The following is a 7,500-nucleotide window of genomic DNA, read 5'->3' as shown; positions in this document are numbered from 1 at the left end:
CCCCGGTCGCCAGCCGGGGGAGGTTCGTTAGCATTGGGAATCTCGTTCGCACGCAACAGCACGGACACTCGCCGTTTACCCAGACCGACCGTTCGACAAGCATATGCCTGGGGTGCACTTTTTCCATAAAACCAGCCCGTCTTTTCCTGGAGGTCTCGTACTTCCAGAGCTCCGACGGGGGCGCAGTCTGGATTTTATATGCCCACCCAGAGCGAGTCTGAGTGGGACTCACGACGGTCTGATCAATGGTAGGGGGTGCTCTGTGTTTTGCACCACCACACTTGCCCTCTTCCATACAGCCCCGAAGGCCCGTTTTAGGACCGTCTTCCCTCCAGGTCGAGCTCCAGGGGGTGTCGGGCGAATCTGACTCTGGCCCAGGACGGGGCCACCCTCCCTGGGCTGGCCAGGGAGGTCTGAGACCATGGAGCTTTAGAACCACACCACGTCATTGGACTTAGTCGATTTTACTCAAATTTTTTGGCACCAGAGCCGGACCCCGCCACGCGCGCCGGGCTCGTGCCCAGGAAAGACGCACCCTGCCTGGGGTGCACTTTACATAAAACCGGCCTGTCTTTTCCTGGAGGTCTCGTACTTCCAGAGCTCCGACGGGGGGGCGTAGTCTGGATTTTATATGCCCACCCAGAGCGAGTCTGAGTGGGACTCACGACGGTCTGATCAATGGTAGGGGGTGCTCTGTGTTTTGCACCACCACACTTGCCCTCTTCCATACAGCCCCGAAGGCCCGTTTTAGGACCGTCTTCCCTCCAGGTCGAGCTCCAGGGGGTGTCGGGCGAATCTGACTCTGGCCCAGGACGGGCCACCCTCCCTGGGCTGGCCAGGGAGGTCTGAGACCATGGGGCTTTGAACCCACGTCACGCCATTGGACTTAGTCGATTTTTCTCAATTTTTTTGGCACCAGAGCCGGACCCCGCCACGTGCGCCGGGCTCGTGCCCAGGAAAGATGCACCCTGCCTGGGGTGCACTTTTCAGAAAACCAGCCTGTCTTTTCCTGGAGGTCTCGTACTTCCAGAGCTCCGACGGGGCGTAGTCTGGATTTTATATGCCCACCCAGAGTGAGTCTGAGTGGGACTCACGACGGTCTGATCGCTGGTAGGGGTCCTCTGTGTTTGCCACCACCACGCTTCCCCCTCTCTCATACATCCCCGAAGGCCCGTTTTAGGACCGTCTTCGCTCCAGGCGGAGCTCCAGGGGTGGCGGGCGAATCTGAATCTGGCCCAGGACGGGCCACCCTCCCTGGGCTGGCCAGGGAGGTCTGAGGGCATGGAGCTTTGGAACCACACCACGTTATTGGACTCTGTCTATTTTTTCCCCCAAACTTTGGCACCAGAGCCGGACCACCACACCATGTGCGCTGGGCTCGTGCCCAGGAAAAGATGCACCCTGCCTGGGGTGCACTTTTCAGAAAACCAGCCTGTCTTTTCCTGGAGGTCTCGTAACTTCCAGAGCTCCAGCGCGGCGTAATCTGGATTTTTACATGCCCACCCAGAGTGACTCTGAGTGGGACTCACGACGGTCTGATCGCTGGTAGGGGGTCCTCTGTGTTTGCCACCACCACGCTTCCCCTCTCTCATACATCCCCGAAGGCCCGTTTTAGGACCGTCTTCGCTCCAGGCGGAGCTCCAGGGGTGGCGGGCGAATCTGAATCTGGCCCAGGACGGGCCACCCTCCCTGGGCTGGCCAGGGAGGTCTGAGGGCATGGAGGTTTGGAGCCACCGCACATTTTTTGTACTTTGTCGTTTTTCGAGATCTGGGCTTCAGAGTCGAGCCCAGGCTCCGTTTCAAGGTGGGCATTGGGCTTCGTTCTTGCCCAGGAGACCCGCACCCTGCCTGGGATGCACTTTTCAGAGAAACCGGGCCGCCTTTTCCTGGAGGTTCTCGTGTTTTTCAGAGCTCCACCACAGCAGAGATTGAATCCTCTTCCCCAGCCAGAGTGCACCCTCTCTGGCTTGGGTGAGTGCCTTGAGTGCCCTGGAGGTCCGAACCAACAGCACGTTTATGGACTTTGTCTATTTTTCCAAATTCGACTCCAGAGTCAAGCCGGCCAAGGGGCTCTCTGAAGGCCCCTCTCTCCCTCCCTCATCCTCTACAAGAGCCCCATGGTCCGTTTTAGGACCGTCTTCGCTCCAGGCGGAGCTCCAGGGGTGGCGGGGGAAATCTGAGTCTGGCCCAGGACGGGCCACCCTCCCTGGGCTGGCCAGGGAGGTCTGAGGGCATGGAGGTTTGGAGCCACCGCACCTTTTTGTACTTTGTCGTTTTTCGAGATCTGGGCTTCAGAGTCGAGCCCAGGCTCCGTTTCAAGGTGGGCATTGGGCTTCGTTCTTGCCCAGGAGACCCGCACCCTGCCTGGGATGCACTTTTCAGAGAAACCGGGCCGTCTTTTCCCTGGAGGTTTTCGTGTTTTTCAGAGCTCCACCACAGCAGAGATTGAATCTGCTTCCCCAGCCAGAGTGCACCCTCTCTGGCTTGGGTGAGTGGTGCCTTGAGTGGCCAGGGCCAACATCACCCACGGGCATCGGGCTTTATTCGTGCCCATGAGACCCGCACCCTGCCTGGGATGCACTTTTCAGAGAAACCGGGCCGTCTTTTCCTGGAGGTTTCGCGTTTTTCCAGAGCTCCACCACAGCAGAGATTGAATCTGCTTCCCCAGCCAGAGTGCACCCTCTCTGGCTTGGGTGAGTGCCTTGAGTGGCCAGGGCCAACATCACCCACGGGGCATCGGGCTTTATTCGTGCCCAGGAGACCCGCACCCTGCCTGGGATGCACTTTTCAGAGAAATCGGGCCGTCTTTTCCTGGAGGTTTCGCGTTTTTCCAGAGCTCCACCACAGCAGAGATTGAATCTGCTTCCCCAGCCAGAGTGCACCCTCTCTGGCTTGGGTGAGTGCCTTGAGTGGCCAGGGCCAACATCACCCACGGGCATCGGGCTTTATTCGTGCCCATGAGACCCGCACCCTGCCTGGGATGCACTTTTCAGAGAAATCGGGCCGTCTTTTCCTGGAGGTTTCGCGTTTTTCCAGAGCTCCACCACAGCAGAGATTGAATCTGCTTCCCCAGCCAGAGTGCACCCTCTCTGGCTTGGGTGAGTGCCTTGAGTGGCCAGGGCCAAAATCACCCACGGGGCATCGGGCTTTATTCGTGCCCAGGAGACCCGCACCCTGCCTGGGATGCACTTTTCAGAGAAATCGGGCCGTCTTTTCCTGGAGGTTTCGCGTTTTTCCAGAGCTCCACCACAGCAGAGATTGAATCTGCTTCCCCAGCCAGAGTGCACCCTCTCTGGCTTGGGTGAGTGCCTTGAGTGGCCAGGGCCAACATCACCCACGGGGCATCGGGCTTTATTCGTGCCCAGGAGACCCGCACCCTGCCTGGGATGCAGATCGGTTTGTGTGAGTCCTGGTTGGGTGAGCGTTACCCTTCTACATCACCCCCAAGGCCCGTTTTAGGACCGTCTCGGCTCCGGGCGGACAGCCGGGGGGCAGGGGGCGAATCTGCCTCCGGCCCGGGTCGGAGCTCCCTCCCCGGGGCCGTGCGTGGAGACCCGTCGCGCCCGGAGCTCCCGTGCAACCCCACGTTTTGGACTTGGGTTTTGGAGCGAGCGAGCGGGGTCGAACCCCGGGGGCCGAGCCGCCACGGAGTCCCCGAGCCCCGGGGACGAAGCCCCGGGAGCGAGGTCCCTCCGTGGAGGCGCGAGCCCCCAGGGCCCGGCCGCCCGCCCGGGGAGGAGAGCGCACGCTCCCCTACCCCTCAAAACCCACGTGGCTGGTTGCAGCAGACCCTGTGCACCGGAGGTTCCTCCAGGAGCGCGGGGCTGGGTGCTCTAAGCCCAAGTCATACAGGCAACCATGCCTCCCCGGGACTCCCCCTGCGAGCGGCGGCTGTTTGAAGGACGGTAACCCCACTGCACGGGGCTTCAAACGACCGTAGCTCGCCGAAGGCGGCTCCGATCGACGCCAAATTTTTATGGGCTGGAGAACGGGACGAGACCTTTCGAATGAGACCGCCCCCAGCCCCGTGGGCCCCCGGGGGCCCGAGATACGGGCCCCCAAAGCGCCCCGGAAGCGGAAAAACGCAAATATCTCGCCGAAAACTCGACGTGCCCGGCCGAGGCCGGGCTCATTCGAACCGTCTCGCCGAGCTGAACGCGTCCATATGCGTTTCGTCGTTTTTGGTCGAGTATTCGCGGAGATATCGGCCGAAAACCCTCGGCCGCGCTCTGAAATGGCGCCCGCCGATGACGTCACGATCCCGGGAGAAAATCGCCCGTATCTCCGCGACGCGAAGGCCCAGAGAGCTCAAATTTGGGTGGCGAGGTCCCACGGGGGCCCTCGCTCGAACCAGGGCGGCGGCGGGCCCCGGGGACGCCCCCTACCGGATCGCCGTTCGCCGGGACCCCCGACTTTGAACGGCTATAACTCGGGGACCCGGGCGAGTTGGACCTCGTGGGTGGGCTCTTTCGAAAGGCCCCGTCCGGCACTACGGTCGATTCGAGTTTGGGGAAGATTGGCCCAGGGGTTCGCGAGATATAAGCCAAAAAACGCCGCGCCTTTGACCGGGCCTAACTCCCTGACCCCGAGGCCCCCGGGGACGCGGGTGGCCTCTTTGGATAGGGCCCCTCGAGGCCTACGGAAGACCCGAGTTTGAAATTTTTTCGCCCGGCCGTCTTCGAGATATCGGCGAAAAACGGAATCTTCCCGTCCGGTGGGTGGGTGTGGGTGTCTCCGGGGGGCGGGGGGACTTCCAGGACCCCGGGGGGGGGGCCACCTGGCCGTGCCCGAGGACGGTGCACCTCCCTGGGTGTGCCGTCAGAGCCTCCGGGGCCCCGGAAGTCCCCGCCCGCTGCACGTTTTCGGACTTTGAGGGATTTTCGGGCCCGGAAAAGGGCCCCGAATTCGAACGCACGTAGCTCGGGGACCCGGGGGCCCAGAGACACCGGACTCGGGTCAAGTGTGGCGTCCCGGCGGGCCCCTCGCAAAGAGCCCGCCCCCGAGCTCCGGGGCCCCCGGGTCCCGGAGAAAAGGGGCCCGACGTGTCGGGGGGGCGCCCGGGAAGGAAAGGTCCCAGGGGCCCGGGGGAGGCGGGTTCCGAGAGGGCCCGTGGGGAGCCCCCGACACCCGAAAGGGCGAGCCGCTGGGACCTCCCCTCTCCGAGATACGGGCCGTTTTCTCCGAAAGTCGCCCGCGCGTAACGGGGCCCATCTCGGGACCGGGAGGTCCCAGCGGCTCGCGGCGGCGGGTGCGGGGCCCGCTCTCGGGGACCTTGCTCCTCCCGCCGTCCCGAGCCACGGGGACCTTCCGGTCCCGAGATACGGCCACTTCCTGTCCAGCTTTGACCGGGTGTAACTCGAAAAGTAAGCCGAGTTGGGGCTCCACACTCGGGGCTATTGGGGGCCTCTGGGAGGGCCCCACACGCCGGGTGTATGGGGCCCCAACTCGGCTTGGTTCCGGAGATATGGCCCTTTAAAGTTTCAACTTTGACCGGCTGTAACTCGAAAAGTGAGCCGAGTTGGGGCTCCACACTCGGGGGTATTGGGGGCCTCTAGGAGGGCCCCCCACGCCGGGTGTATGGGGCCCCAACTCGGCTTGGTTCCGGAGATATGGCCCTTTAAAGTTTCAACTTTGACCGGCTGTAACTCGAAAAGTGAGCCGAGTTGGGGCTCCACACTCGGGGGTATTGGGGGCCTCTAGGAGGGCCCCCCACGCCGGGTGTATGGGGCCCCAACTCGGCTTGGTTCCGGAGATATGGCCCTTTAAAGTTTCAACTTTGACCGGCTGTAACTCGAAAAGTAAGCCGAGTTGGGGCTCCACACTCGGGGGTATTGGGGGCCTCTAGGAGGGCCCCCCACGCCGGGTGTATGGGGCCCCAACTCGGCTTGGTTCCGGAGATATGGCCCTTTAAAGTTTCAACTTTGACCGGCTGTAACTCGAAAAGTAAGCCGAGTTGGGGCTCCACACTCGGGGGTATTGGGGGCCTCTAGGAGGGCCCCCCACGCCGGGTGTATGGGGCCCCAACTCGGCTTGGTTCCGGAGATATGGCCCTTTAAAGTTTCAACTTTGACCGGCTGTAACTCGAAAAGTAAGCCGAGTTGGGGCTCCACACTCGGGGGTATTGGGGGCCTCTAGGAGGGCCCCCCACGCCGGGTGTATGGGGCCCCAACTCGGCTTGGTTCCGGAGATATGCCCGTTTGAAGTTGCAACTTCTACCCAGTCTAATAATCCCAAAATAATAATTAAATAAAAAAAAAAATAATAATAAAAATAAAAATAAGCCGAGTTGGGGCTCCACACTCTGGGCCTGGGGGGCACCACTAGGAGATCCCCCTGTGCCCAGAGCGTGGAGCCCCGAATCGGCTTTCCACACCACTCACACCGGTTTCTGACTACCTTAAGAGAGTCATTGTTAGTCGCGCAGTTTACCCGACTCTGGGAACCGGGGCTTTGGGCTTGGGGGAGACCCACCGCTCGCCCCCTAACACGTCGGGGGGGACCAGGGGGCACCCGCCTGGACCCCCTCAGCCCCACTTCGGAGAACCAGAACGCTGGCCAGGGACCCCCACGGCGGTTGAAGTTTGAACTTCTACCCGGTGCATCCCGAAAAATTGAAAAAATAAAATAAAATAAGATAATAATAATAATAATAATAATAATTTTAAAAAAAATAAGCCGAGTTGGGGCTCCACACTCTGGGCCTGGGGTGGACCACTAGGAGATCCCCCTGTGCCCAGAGCGTGGAGCCCCAACTCGGCTTTCCACACCACTCACACCGGTTCCTGCCTACCTTAAGAGAGTCAAAGTTACTCCCGCAGTTTACCCGACTCTGGGAACCGGGGCTTTGGGCTTGGGGGAGACCCACCGCTCGCCCCCTAACACGTCGGGGGGACCAGGGGGCACCCGCCTGGACCACCTCCTGCCCGACTCGGAGAACCAGAGCTCTGGCCAGGGGACCCCCACGGCGGTTGAAGTTTGAACTTCTACCCGGTGCATCCCGAAAAATTGAAAAAATAAAATAAAATAAGATAAAAAAAAAAAATAATAATAATAATAATAATTTTAAAAAAAAAATAAGCCGAGTTGGGGCTCCACACTCTGGGCCTGGGGTGGACCACTAGGAGATCCACCTGTGCCCAGAACATGGAGCCCCAACTCGGCTTTCCACACCACTCACACCGGTTCCTGCCTACCTTAAGAGAGTCAAAGTTACTCCCGCAGTTTACCCGACTCTGGGAACCGGGGCTTTGGGCTTGGGGGAGACCCACCGCTTGCCCCCTAACACGTCGGGGGGACCAGGGGGCACCCGCCTGGACCACCTCCTGCCCGACTCGGAGAACCAGAGCCCTGGGCAGGGACCCCCATCGCCGTACCCCCTCCTGCCCGACTCGGAGAACCAGAGCCCTGGGCAGGGACCCCCACCGCCGTACCCCCTCCTGCCCGACTCGGAGAACCAGAGCCCTGGGCAGGGACCCCCACCGCCGTACACCCTCCTGCCCG

This window comes from Pimephales promelas, chromosome 2, assembly GCF_988280905.1.
Source record: "Pimephales promelas chromosome 2, fPimPro1.hap1.1, whole genome shotgun sequence".
Taxonomy (NCBI): domain Eukaryota; kingdom Metazoa; phylum Chordata; class Actinopteri; order Cypriniformes; family Leuciscidae; genus Pimephales; species Pimephales promelas.
The sequence above is the reverse complement of the archived record's forward strand: the minus strand, read 5'-3'. Positions refer to the sequence as shown.